General features: G+C 33.5%; 1 long non-coding RNA gene across 1 annotated transcript; it reads left to right on the forward strand.

Moving 5' to 3' along the window:
* Positions 1 to 5,705: 5,705 nt before the first annotated feature.
* On the forward strand, positions 5,706 to 8,791 carry LOC147844550 (uncharacterized). The gene is made up of 4 exons (XR_015492165.1): positions 5,706 to 6,748; positions 6,958 to 7,156; positions 7,551 to 8,197; positions 8,292 to 8,791. It is a non-coding gene; the product is annotated as an uncharacterized LOC147844550 (long non-coding RNA).
* The last annotated feature ends 6,055 nt before the right edge of the window (positions 8,792 to 14,846 follow it).

A 14,846-nucleotide genomic window follows, 5' to 3' on the forward strand; every position in this document is an offset into this window, starting at 1 on the left:
ACTCGAACCTGGTTGTTGAGGTCGACCCCTTCTCTCTGTCTGTCACACGGAGGTAAGCAGTCAGCCGGCAAGCGAGAACGGCTTCACACCTCCCTTTTAGTTTGCTTAAAAAAAACTAAATGCAGCCATACGTACCTCCCGGGACATATCTCGTGGTCTCCAGAAACGTCCGAGGTACCACGTTTTCAGAATGAGCCTGGGTAGGATTTAAGGGTTTTGCACACTAAAGTCTGAAACTTTTGTATGGGTTTTTTTTTTGTATTTATATGCTAAAAATTTGTCACGTAAACAAACCTTGCACACTGAGTGCGATGCGTATCCATTCTGTAATCCATTACGACAAAAACACAAAACATTTCAGAGTCAGATCATCCCAATTCAGTCAGATATCATCCTGAAATGTAAAGTATTTCAGAATATGAGTGGAATTTTCCCAGTGTTGGGTTGCAGCTGGAAGAGCATCCGCTGCGTAAAACATGTGCTGAATAAGTTGGCGGTTCATACCGCTGTGGCAACCCTAGATTAATCAGGTGCTGTATTTGTACAGTTTTTCCTTTCGCGAATCCGCGAGAGGCCGCTGTGAATCTCCCGAGCGGTGTTCGCGCCTGCGCTGTTCTCGTGTCAATGCGCCAGAGGCCGCTGTACAACTGACTGAACGAACGATTGACTGCGCGTCCGGCCAATCGGCTCGGCTGACACCACCCTCCTCCTTCCTTCTCTAAACCCAAGCAATAATTTTACCGATTGACCCGCCGGCCCGCCCGCTTACTACTACCCGACTGACGGTTTACAAAAGCCGTACACAAAAAGAAAAGCCCTTAAAAGTTTTTTTTTCACCACGTTTTCGGATTTTACCACGTTCTCGCCCCGTCGTGAACTTGTTCGCTTTATTTTTTGGATTCTGTTTTTGTCGTACTTGATTTCTGCAACCGCTCTTCCCCGGACTCGAACCTCTCGAACCTCTCTGTCTGTCACACGGAGGTAAGCAGTCAGCCGGCAAGCGAGAACGGCTTCACACCGCCCTTTTAGTTTGCTTAAAAAAAACTAAATGCAGCCATACGTATCTCCCGGGACATATCTCGTGGTCTCCAGAAACGTCCGAGGTACCACGTTTTCAGAATGAGCCTGGGTAGGATTTAAGGGTTTTGCACACTAAAGTCTGAAACTTTCGTGTGGGTTTTTTTGTATTTATATGCTAAAAATTTGTCACGTAAACAAACCTTGCACACTGAGTGCGATGCGTATCCATTTCGTAATCCATTACGACAAAAACGCAAAACATTTCAGAGTCAGATCATCCCAATTCAGTCAGATATCATCCTGAAATGTAAAGTATTTCAGAATATGAGTGGAATTTTCCCATTGTTGGGTTGCAGCTGGAAGAGCAGCCGCTGCGTAAAACATGTGCTGAATAAGTTGGCGGTTCATACCGCTGTGGCAACCCCAGATTAATCAGGTGCTAAGCTGAAAAGAAAACTAATGAATGAATGAGCGGAATTTTGATGCATTGCTTGTGATGCACATATGTAACCAGGGCTTTACATTAACACCCGCCAACCCGCTAAATGTGCGTAGATTTCAGCTTTGGCGGGTTATACAGCCGCTCCCACTAGCCACATTGGCAGGTTGGAAATAATTTTTACATTGTAGTTTTCTTAAAGCAGGGTTCGACTCGACAATAAGGAGGGCCCAATAAGCGTGCAAATGTGATCTTAGAATCGAGAAACAGCACGACTGAAAACAACTGTGTTCGCGCGAGACAAAGCAGGTGAATACCGCATGAGAGGATGATTAATCGCGCGCACAGGTGATGTGATGCGCGCAACTTCGTGAATTATGTAGCCAGAGTTACGTATGGCTGCATTTCATCTTTGAAAACTAACGCTACAGGGTGGTACGATGCCGTCCTTTTTTGCGCTACCAGCTAACCACTTACCTCCGTATGGACGGCTTTCTCACAGTTACCAGTTCGTCCAGTAGCTCACCATGTACGCCAGTGGACTTGAGACACAGAGAGGAGTTGACCACAATGATGAGGTTCAAATTTGACAAAAAACGGTTCTTGAAACAGGTAAAACAAAAGCACAAGCCAAAAAATGATAATAAACAAATAACAGGGTTAGAATGTGGTAAAATCTGAAAACGTGGTAAAAGTCAGTCGAGGGCTTTTCTTTTTCTGGATTGCTTTTTAAAACTGTCGGAAGGGGGTGATCGGGTCAATCTGAGCTTTTGAAAACACTATCGTTTGGGTTTAAGGAAGGAGGAGGGTGGGTCAGTCGATCAATCAGTCATCGACATCGGCCTCTAGTGGATTTAGGTGAGAACAGCAAGCAAGAATGGCAAATTTGAGATGTGAAAAAGCATACACAGCGCCCTCTGGAGGATTGGTGAAAATAAAACGTAGCTCCAGGGATGTATTTGGTGCTCTCCAGAAATGCATACAGGGGTACATTTTCAGAATGAGCCTGAGTTGCATATATAAATGTTAATTTGAATAGTTTAATAATCATTTACGAATTCTGAATAATCTTAAAAAACACCAACTATTCTTAAATCCCTGGTTTGCAAATAATGCAATGCTTAATGTAGTGATGGAAAATGAATCATTAAAAAAAAATATGAAAACCCAATCATTGAGCGCATTATAGTCAAGAATACAGCATCTGTAGATGTAGTTATAAACTACTTATTAGTATATATTAATGTAGAGTTGGATGATGAATTAACCATTTGCTAATGCTCAATACATGATTCATTGTGTGTGGTTATTATAAAGTGTTCCCTTTTTATAAACCTGTCGTAATGATTGATTCACACTCGAAAACTGACTGGACTATCATCGTTTAATTAGCCATGGTTTGTTATTTGTTTCTGAGTGTGAAAGAAAGGCTTAAAAAAAGGAAGGATAGTACCAAAAAAGCATCATAAAAGTGTTCAAATTCTGTAGGAGCCATAAAATACAGTAGCTTTATGAAGCTCAATTCTGTAAAAAAAAAAAATCAGTTAGTGAACAGTTTCCATATTTTAAGCATTTTCTGTATATTTACTTTTGTGAATTGCACAACCCGGGCTCATTGTGGAAACGTAGCCCCGCGGACGTTTCTGCGGACCGCGATTTACGTCCCGGGAGGTACGTATTCGAGCAGTTTTTGTTTTCGCAGATCCGCGAGAGGCCGCTGTGCATGCTTTTTCGCGTCGTTTTTCGTGCCGTTCGCGCCCGCGCCGTTCTCGCGCGAAAAGCCGCCGGATCGGCCGAGTCGGCCGCCCTCCTCTTCCTCCTCCTCCTCCTCCTTCCCTAAATTCGAGTGATGGTTCGCAAAAGCCGTCCAGAAAAAAAAAAAGCAAAAGCCCTCGTCTTCGATTTCGACCACGTTTTCGGATCCCGCCGCGTTCTCGCCCTTATTTTTTGGATTCCATTTTTCGTCTTACCTGATTTCCGGAACCTACTGTTCCCCGGACTCGATCCCGGTCGTCGTCCCCGCGGCTGGTTCCAGCTCCTCCTCCTCCTCCGGGGCCTCCGCTCCGCTGACGCAACGATGTGAGCTAAGCGAACAAACTGCTTGCATCGGGAAAGCCCTCCACTCGGAGGCGAGCCGTCGGCCGGCGAGCGCGAAGAGGAGGGGCGAAGCGGCGCCACACAGCCCCGCAGCGTTCGCTCGAAAAAACTAAACGCGGCCTTTACGTACCTCCGGCCACGTAAATCGCGGTCTCCAGAAACATCCGCGGGGCTACGTTTCCAGAATGAGCTTGGGTTGGAATTGCATTATGGGATGCTGATCTCTGCTCTGTTGACTTTCAATGTTAAAAATTCAACTCTTCAGTTTAACAAAGTGACTTTTATTGACATTTGAAGTAGTTTGAAATAATGTAATGCATAATGTATAGAGGGATAAGTCTGTAAAATAACAAAAAAATGCACTGGCAGTTTATTACAAGGTTTTTGTAGCGTAATATACAACACCAACCTAGACAATATAGCACATAAAACTATTAAATATGTTCATAAAAGTCACGTTTTTTTCATCTTTTCAAGGTTAAAAGTTGTTGGAAGGAAGATCTAGCCCATAATGCAATTTAAAATCACTAATAAACATGAAAAATAAAAACCTAAATCACAAAATATATAAAAATGCTAATTTACGGATATATATATATATATATATATATATATATATATATATATATATATATATATATATATATATTTTTTTTTTTTTTTACATTGCATGGATTAAAATAATTGATTAATTAAATTAATGCATTAATAAATTCTAGATTGAGAGGTGTAAACTCAGTGCAGTGTAGAATGATCTGAATGGTGAGATATCAGTCAGTAGTAGTTTTTTAATCATTATTATTGTGCTAGTAGTGTCACAAGTGCAGTCATTTATATTTATAAAGAAACTATCAAAATACAAAAAGTTACGTACCAGTAGTCAGTATTTGTATGATGACCTCAGTTGCTGCACTTTTGAGAACCCATTGAACAAACTTGTAATAAATAGTTATATAAATAAAGATAATCGCTGCTGTAGTTAGGCAGGAAAAATTGGGAGGGGATGTGTTTGTGGTGGAATTAATAATGTTTTATTTTCCTTTTTTCTTTTTAACTGTACATATGTACTCTGTGATAAGTAACTGTGGTCTGGTTTTATGCTAAATGCAACACAGGCTCATTCTGAAAATGTGGCCCTGTATACATTTCTGGAGATCGCAAATTATGTAGCCAGAAGTACGTATGGCTGCAATTCGTCTCTAAAATGAACGCTACGGGATGGTACGATGCCTTTCCTTTTCGCACTTACCTCCGTGTAAATGCTGTGGTAAAACCTCTTTGTCTAGCAGCTTGCCGCATACGTCGTTGGACTTGTGAGGTGAAGCGAAGCAGTGTTCTTTTAGACAGCAAATTTTTATTTAGTTTTAGTCAAATTTTAATCATCTGAATCATTTTAGTTTAAGTTTAGTTTTAGTTAACTAAACTTCATAAGATTTTAGTCGACTAAATCTACTCTAGATTAAGTTAACTAACATATATTTGGTTTAATTTAAGTGTAATTTAATTTAAATAGTATATACATTTGTTTATACAAACCATTCTAACTCAAAATTAAATAAAACCTTCTCATTAAAATGTGAAATATCGCACCAAAAATTTGATATGCATTGTTTATTTACATCTCAAGTAATGTGTAGGCTACTGGAAATGCTGGATTCTTCACTCAGCTGTTGTCGTCTGATGGATGATGATGTAATCGCATTCCGCGTCTACTGTGGATCAGTTACTTTTCAGATGTTTGTGTGTGTGTGTGTGTGTGTGTGTGTGTGTGTGTGTGTGTGTGTGTGTGTGTGTGTGTTTGTGTGCGCGTCATGCATCACACACCAAGATTAATTCTGATTGGATTTTCACCAAAATACATCCCCAAATCACATTCACATCTTGTTTTTATTAGTCAACGGAAATGTCAGTATAATTTTATAATAGTTGTCGTCATCATCACGTAATTTTAATTGAGTTTTCGTCTGTAGAAAATTGTTCGTAACGAAAATTCTGCAAACAGTTTTCAACAAAATTAACATTGAAGTGGAGTTGAACATGACAAAGGGGTTCGAGTTCAGTGAAGAACAGTTCCAGAAAGCTGGTAAAACAAAAACAAAAGCCAAAAAATAAATAAAAATAAACAAGTAAATGACAGGGTGAGCATGTTGTAAAATCTAAAAATGTGGTAAAAATCAGGCGAGGGTTTTTCTTTTTCTGGGTTGCTTTTGAAAACAGTATCGGTTGGGTTTAGAGAAGTGGGTGGGCGCTGGTCAATTGGTGCTTTTGAAAACACTATCGTTGAGTTTAGGGAAGGAGGAAGGCGGTTCAGTCGGTCAGTCGACAGTGGCCTCTGGTGCGAGAGAAATTTGAAATCTGAAAAAGCATACACAGCGACCTCTAGTGGATTCATGAAAACAAACAGCAAAAAAAGTATCTCCTGGGACGTATTTGGCGCTCTTCAGAAATGCATACAGGGGTACATTTTCAGGATGAGCCTGAGTTGCTTAAATGGCAGATTAGTGTGGTAGATTTCATTGGATTTATACAATCTTCTTCTGAACAAACCTTTGGGATCATAAAAACAAAACAAAAAGAAAACTGGCTCTAATATTTATGTTACTGAAAGTGTGAAAATGCTTGTTTTAATTGAATCATTGTATGTTTGTTTGTTTGTTTGGCCATTATGTGAGTTGGGTTGAAGGATTTATCATTATTGTTAGTAGTAGTATTATTGTTGTTATCAATATGAAGGAACACCCAAGACAAAAAAATCTATACAAAGAGTTATAATAATCATGTATAAAGAGTCTGTTATATATTCTTGGGATTTACCTGAATTTATTACGTATTATCATACTCAAGATTTCAATAATCAGCATTTATTGCCAGGATGGACAGCAAAACTGATTTGCAACCATGTTGCCAAATTAGCACCAACTTCAACTTGCCAATCAACGGACAGAGCTGATGATTGACAGGTCTGTCAGCCAATGCTTTCTCTTCCTTCGTTTTTGAACGCTGTGTAAATGTATCAGCCAAATGCCTTGCATTTTATACTAATTTCTCACTCTTGTTACATGTTTCTCCAATATCATATTCAAAATTGGCAGTCTGAAATGCTAGAATGGGCTTATCACACCCGCTTCAAATGTTAGCATTCGATTGAATGGGTGTTATCAGTGGCTAGCAGCTGATAGATAGGGGCCTTCTGTGTCTACTGGTAGGCTCAGAGGGCTGTTATCATCCATCCACATGGTTAATCAGCTATACTAATAGAGAAGACTCCAGATCCAGATCTGTTTTTACTTGACTGTGATGGTTGGGGTAGACGTTAATAAAGTACAATTAATGGGAAATTTAATAGGACATGTCTATAGTGTGATCTATAGTTGATTAACCATGTGAATGGATGATAACAGCCTTCTGAGCCTACCAGTAGGGGCAGAAGGCCCCCCACTGGCCCATATATATCAGCTGATAACCACTGATAAAGCCCATTCAATCTAGTGATAACATTTGGATCGGCTGCTCATTACACCAAACACTCATTTGTCTGCTTTCTTTTAGACCACGGGTGTCCAAACTTGGTCCTGGAGGGCCGGTGTCCTGCATAGTTTAGCTTGAACCCCAATTAAAAACACCTGAACCATCTAATCAAGCTCTTTCTAGGTGTATTAGAGCAACTCAATCTCACGGCAATTCGTAACTTTTTGATTTATTGGTTAATCCGTATGAATTCCTACGATCTAATTCGTACTATTTAGTACGATTTGCTCATCCCCCACTGACGGTTGTGGTTTGGGGTGGGGTTAGGTGCCACGCCTCCTTTTTAAAATCTTACATTTTCATGCGAATGAACTCATACGAATTAGCCACTAAACTGACAAAATGTAAAATACTTACGTTTCCTCGTGAGATCAGGCTGGGATGTCCAAACTAGGTCCCGGAGGGCCAGTGTCCTGCATAGTTTAGCTCCAACTTCCTTCAACACTTTTCTAGTATACCTAAAAAGAGCTTGATTAGCTGGTTCAGGAGTGTTTCATTTGTATTTGAACTCACATATTCAGGACACCAGTCCTCCAAGAGTTTGGACACCCCTCTTTTATAAACTCTTTGGTTTCCTCCAAGCGTGTAAAGCTGTGTTTTGGGCTTGTTCAGTGAAGTTTCTCACACACACTACTGTATTCACCATAGGATTTCTCGCTGTACCTCATGCCTGTAATGTTTGCTGCTTCCATATTTTTGGTATATTGATGATTTTGCGTCTATTAGCGACATATCATAGTGTACATAGTAGAACTATTTATTGAGAGCGTTATACTTTTGTAAGTTATATATTTTTTATTGTTTCTGTAAGTTATTTGTACAATGGTCTTATACATGTAAAATTTGATTTTATAGGGGCTGTTGCATTATTATTATTATTATTATTTTCTGTTTATCCATTGCTCCAGTTGCTGAACAAATACATCAATTGCAAATGTAAAAAAATAAATAAATAAATAATTGTGAGATTAAAATGTTATTCACTCACTCCTCAGTTTTCCTTGCTCTGGAAATGCTGTCATTAATGCAGTCGGGACGTGATTGTAACTAATATTGTAATATATGTGTGTAATTGTTTGATAATACAGTGCATTTATGATAAGGCGGACATACGTAAGAGGAACGTGATCGTGGCATACACTGTAAAAACAATCAGTAATTTTACTGTTTATTTCAGGCAGCTGGGGTAACGATCGTTAAACTACAGAAATGTACCTAAATTTAATTTTCAGGTAATTTTCTATAATTCAATCTCTGTTATATTATAGTAAATTTATGTAATTTAATGGCTATTATTTAACGGTTTATTCCCGACACCCCAGCTGCTGGAAATAAACCGTAAAATTACGGATTTGTTTTACAGTGTACCTTTTTAAATCAGAGCTTCTTTCTAATTTGTGGAAAAATGCAGAAATATCCAGTTCACAGGTGAAAAAAATAAAATAAATAAATAAATAAAAAAATAAGAAACGCCAGTGTGTTTGTCCAGCTGTCAAAATATGGAAACTTTTAGTAGAGTCAGAGTTTCTTCCCTGACTAGTGTTCACTATTGAGAGTCCTCATGAAGAAATGAAACAGAAAATAATTTATAGGAAGTACTTGGATTTTTGGACCATCCTAAACTATGTATTATACAAGGTTATTATAGTTAACGAAAAACTAACGAAAAAACTAAAACTAAAATGTAAAAATATTGTCGTTAAGTTTTTTTTTTTAAAAACTAGAACTAACTGAAACTTTTGTGTACATATAAAACTAACTGAAACTAACTAAAATTATGGCATAAACCTTCGTTTTCGTTTTTGTTACTATATTTAATATGCAAAATGCAGGGCGCAAATGCTTTCAGGGCGTGTCAGGACGCGTTTTTGCTAATTTAAGGACGGGAAATCTGTACTAATATGTACTTACACAGGAATTAATAGTTTGTTACAATGTACTTATTGTGTAAATACATGTATTTACTGTGTACTTAAGCCTGATTAAATACATGTATGTAATTACATCTGTAATTAACTTTTGTAATTACATTTGTAAATATAGCTGCAAGCAGCAATTGAAAGGCCAAGCACTTCTGGCCAAAAGGTGGCGCTGCTCCAGAAGTTTTTGAGTACTTTCAGGGCATGGGGTTGAAGATGCATACCATGTTTTGTAATGAAATTACAAATAAATAATGAAAATATTGGTAAAATATAACATTTTTGGTCAAAAATCAGAATGGGCAACGGCCAAAATGGCTGACCTGTGAAAATCAGACATCATTCGACTCGACATGCTCTGCCTCATGTAATGAGACCAGTTTTATGAGTTTCGAATGAAAGGTTGAGAAGTTATAAGCCAAAAAGCAAGTTTTTTTGTATCTCCGGACCACTAGGGAGCAGTGCGCCGAAACTCTGCATATAACCTCAAACCCTAGTTGTCATAACACACACCAAGTTTGGTGTGAATCGGTGAATGCGTTACGGAGATATCGCCTCAAGTCTATTTTTGCAAGTTCTACGTTAAATTTAATCGCAAGTTAAACGAAAATGGTTGGTCAAATCAACTTGATTTCCATAACTTTTGGTTGGTTTGGTCTGTAGATCATGTGATTTAATTTTGGTGAAAATCGGAGAAACAGCCTAGAACGAGTTTGATCAAATAGGTTTTTAAAAATTTTAAAATAGCACGAAAAAATTCATGACGGAAAATGACGTCATAGGGTGCGTTTGAATCGAACTGAGCCAAGTAATCAGGGGAAAAAAGACTTTTGATTGTAGCCCATTCGGTTCAAAAGTTATCATGATAAACATACGTGAAAGTTTGGACAAGTGGTGGCGCTAGAGAGTTCGATTTTGAGACTTTATATTTGGTCTGATTAATGTTAACACTGTCCTTTACCATTGTGCCAAATTATACAACTTTCCCGCACATACCTATATGGGCTGTCATTCAAATCAGGCGGAAGAAGAATAACAATAATAGGAACACTAACGAAACCAATAGATGCCTCCGCACCTACGGTGCTTGGCCCCTAAATACACTGTTGACCATCCCTTACACCTCCAGGTCCATGTTTAAAAGTATGTATTTTATGTATGAGTGCAATGTGATGTGTGTTTGTTAGTCACAGTGTATTTAGTTTTACACTGTGACACCTACCCTTAAACCTACCCATGCCACCAAACCTGTCCATAACCCGACTTCTATCCCGACTCAAATTCTCAAATACATTATAAACACAGTAAGTACATTGTATTTATTTTTTGACGTGAGTACATAGTAGTTAAGGACACTTTATATAAAGTGGGACCAGTAGTTTTATAAATGTGTACTTTTACTCTCCCTTGAGTACATGTTTAGTGCAGTATCTGTACTTTTACTCCACTAATTTCCTTCAGCATGCATCACTACTTTATTAGTCTTGTCTACGGGGATTAGAGGAATCAGTCCTGTGATTCCAGTCCAATCAAATCACACATAGAAGGTAAATCGCATCATAATGAACTACCTCAAGACATGGACGATTTAAAAATGCAGCAAACTGTTTGGAAGCAACAAATTGGTCCAAGAAGAAGTCCACAATCTTTACACGCATTGACCCAGAGACTGGAGATGGAGGTCCCTGATAAGAAGATGACGGTTGTTTACTGTATGTTGACCAAAATGGTGTTTAACACCCAGCAGGAACGAGACGTCAACATGACATCAGATTGATGGTGTACCTCAAGGTCGTGAGGGCATTACATTGTGTTTGGAAAAGAAAATCAGTTTGACATCAGAACTCAACGTCAGGCCAACATCAATGTGCAACGTCCAACCTAAAATCAACCAAACATCAATGTCTAATAATGTTACACCCTGACGTTGTGTGGACGTTAGAAATATGAAGTCTATCAGTTGGATTTTGGGTTTGAGTTGGGTTTGAGTTACCTTAACTATTTGGGTTTTACAGTGTCGAATAAACCTAAATGAGCAGCTACATGTGATGGAGATTGTTAAAAATCACAACAAACTCCGATCAGAAACAGTGATTTGATTGTTTGGCTTCACCAGATGCTTCACAATGAGAAACAGACCACAGATAGATTTCTTCTCTTAACACACAGACGTGACATTGACTGTCGAAGCAAGAACTTTGATCAGCTTCAAGTAACTGATGACTTGTGCTTTTTCGTGTTATATAATCCTTCGCTTTCTTTATAAGTCTATATCGGTTTCCCAAGCCAACCTCTAAATGTGAAAGTTGTAGGTTTTCAGCTCTGTAAATGAATCTTTAGCTATATTTGAAAGGGCTTTAATTTACGAGGGCTTTCATCGTGCATGTATTGATTCATTTGTTTGATAAGGTCAAGATGGATCACTCACAGGAAAGAAAAAAAACTAGTGTTTATTAAAGCCATAACTATGTTTTGCGATAACTTTATAATGTTTGTATTGAATATAATATAATATAATATAATATAATATAATATAATATAATATAATATAATATAATATAATATAATATAATATAATATAATATAATATAAAACCTTAATTAATAAAATAAAATGTAAAATAAAATTAAATATAAAATTAAAATTAAATAAAAATAATAAATAAATAATTTAGTAAATATAAGAAATTAAAATGATAAAATTAAAAATAATAATAAAACATAAATAAAAACAATGCATTGAATATAATATAATATAATATAATGTAATATAATATAATATAATATAATTCAACATAAATAAATAAATTTAATTCCAAATAAAACATAAAATAAATAAAATAACAATAAATATATTTTTATCAAAAATAAAATTTATAAAATAAAACAAATAAAATAAGATACAAAAATAAATAAAATAGTAATAAATGTTAAAACACTTATTATTAATTAAAAGAAAAAATTAAAATAAAATAAATAATAATAAATAAAATAAAATGTATTTTAAAAAATTACACACATAAATTTGCACTACATTCATACTGAGATTGTGACTTCACCGATGTGATAACTTCATTACTTTTGTATTGAATAAAAAAATTAAATAAAACACAATTAATAAACAAAATGAATTAACATAAAATATAAATAAAATCTTTAATATATATATATATATATATATATATATATATATATATATATATATATATATATATATATATATATACATACATACATATATATATATATATATATATATATATATATACATACATATATATATATATATATATATATATATATATATATATATATATATATATATATATATATATATATATATATATATATATATATATATTTAAAATAATTAATAAATTAAAAATAAACATAGAAAATATAAATAATATTAATAATAAATTAAATTAAATATAATACAAAAAATATATATGCAAATTTGCATTACATTCATATTAAGATTATTCGACCTCATTGCTGTGACAACAAACCTTTTTGTATTGAATAAAATTAAATTAAATAAAACACAAAATAACATACGAAATAAGTAAAAATAAATAAAATAATAATAAATAAATAATTTATTAACTGTAATCATTTAAAGTTAATGAATTAAAAATAAACAATAAATATAATTAATAAAAAATAATAAATAAATAAAATATAACTAAAATTATAAAATTATATAACTAAAATAAACATTAAATGTAATCAAATAAAAGTAATAAATTAAAGATAAACATAAAAATACAAATATTATTAATATTAATTAATAATTAATAATAAATATAGTACAAAAATTACACATACAAATATTCGACTTTACTGCTGGGATAACTTTATAACTTTTGTATTAAATTAAATTAAATTAAATTAAATTAAATTAAATTAAATTAAATTAAATTAAATTAAATTAAATTAAATTAAATTCAAAATTCAAAATTCTAAATCAATAAACATAAAATAAAATAATTATAAATACATTTATTTTTAAATGTAATCAATTAAAATGAATACATAAAAAATAAACATAAAAGATAAATAATAATGTAAAATATAATACAAAGATTACACACATAAATTTACACTGCATTCAGACTGAGATTATTTGACCTCACCGCTCTGATAATTTGATACTTTTTGTATTGAATAAAAAAAAAAATTCAAACATAAATAATAAATAAAATTAATAAAAATAAATAATTTATTAAATATAATAAATGAAAATAAATAATAATAAATAAAATTAAATATAATACAAATTTACATGCCTAAATTTGCACTGAATTCATATTGAGATTGTTCAACTTCCGCTGTGTTAGATTTGCCAGCAAACATACCATAAGCACAGTTTTACCTTGATTTAATAGATAGTTCACATATTTTAAATAACTCAAAGAAAACATTTTGAGATTCTATATACATATTTAATAGACCCCCCACTCCCCCCACCCACACAAAAGTCATATTCACTTATTACATACTGCATTTACAATTGTATGTACAATAGCATATGTAACTATCACGATGAATATATTATGGAATATAGCAACGTACTGAAAACGTGTTGAGGCTAAAGTCTTACCATTGGAAACAACACACTGTTCCCAGACCAGCTTTTCTGCATGATGTTTTCTTTAGTAGCCAATCAGGATTCAGTTTGATGAAAACTATGGCTCTGATTGGCTCATCTCTTTTCTTTGGACACTGTAAAGAAACATTCGTTCGGCTACAGATCAAATGCGTGACAGGACTATACTTGTTCTCCAAAGCATTTACTGTGACCCCAATAACAGTTTTTTTTTTATTAATTATGGCAAAACTATTAAAAAAGATTGCTAGAATCAATGTCAAAAAGGGTTGAATAGAAAAGAAGGATTACCGCCGTCCTCGTCCCGCTTGGCTAGATATTCCAAGAGATATGTTTGCAAAATGAGTATCAGGGAACCTGGTTTTTGGAGATCTGCAGCACCATGCAGGTAAATTCTTACATTCGCGAAAAAAGTCGACCGAAAACTGACGTCCTTACAAGGGAAAGGATTATTAAAATAAAAAAGTAACCAATAAATAAAGCTGTCTTCTATTATCCGAGGCTCTCTGCATTTGGAAAACTCCAAAATAATTAAATTAAATTAAATTAAATTAAATTAAATTAAATTAAATTAAATTAAATTAAATTAAATTAAATTAAATTCAATTAAATTCAAAATAAAACAATCAGTAAATAATACCAAAAATACTAAATAAAAACATTAGGAGATAAAAATATATATAAAAAAAATTATTTAAATTAGGTTAAGTTTGAATTTAAATTAAAAGTAAAATAAAAACAAATCAATAAATAATAAGATAAATAAAAAAATTAAAAACAAACAGATAAAAATCTTCAATAAAACTTAATAAATAATAAATAAAATTAAATTAAAAATAAATAAGTATATAATAAATAAGTTAAAATGAAAAAGAAAATAATTTACAAGGAAAATAAAACAAATATTGAAAAACAACTAAATAAAATAAAATAATAAATAAATAAACAAACAAACAGATAAATAAATAAATAAATATAGTAAAATATAGTAAAATAAATAAAATGAAAGAAATTTAAAAATTAATAAAATAAAATAAATAAAAACTAATAAAATACTTAAATTGAATATAAATAAATAGAAATTATGTACAATAAAATAAAATAATAAATAAATAAAAACTTTTAAAAAATAAATATAAAAATAAAACAAAATACTAAAAATGTATTCAGCAAATAATAAATAAGATAAAATAAATAACAAAATAATAAAGTAAATATATTTCAGAAAAATAAAA

The sequence above is a fragment of the Danio rerio genome, chromosome 5, assembly GCF_052040795.2.
Source record: "Danio rerio strain M-AB ecotype USA chromosome 5, GRCz13ab, whole genome shotgun sequence".
Classification (NCBI taxonomy): domain Eukaryota; kingdom Metazoa; phylum Chordata; class Actinopteri; order Cypriniformes; family Danionidae; genus Danio; species Danio rerio.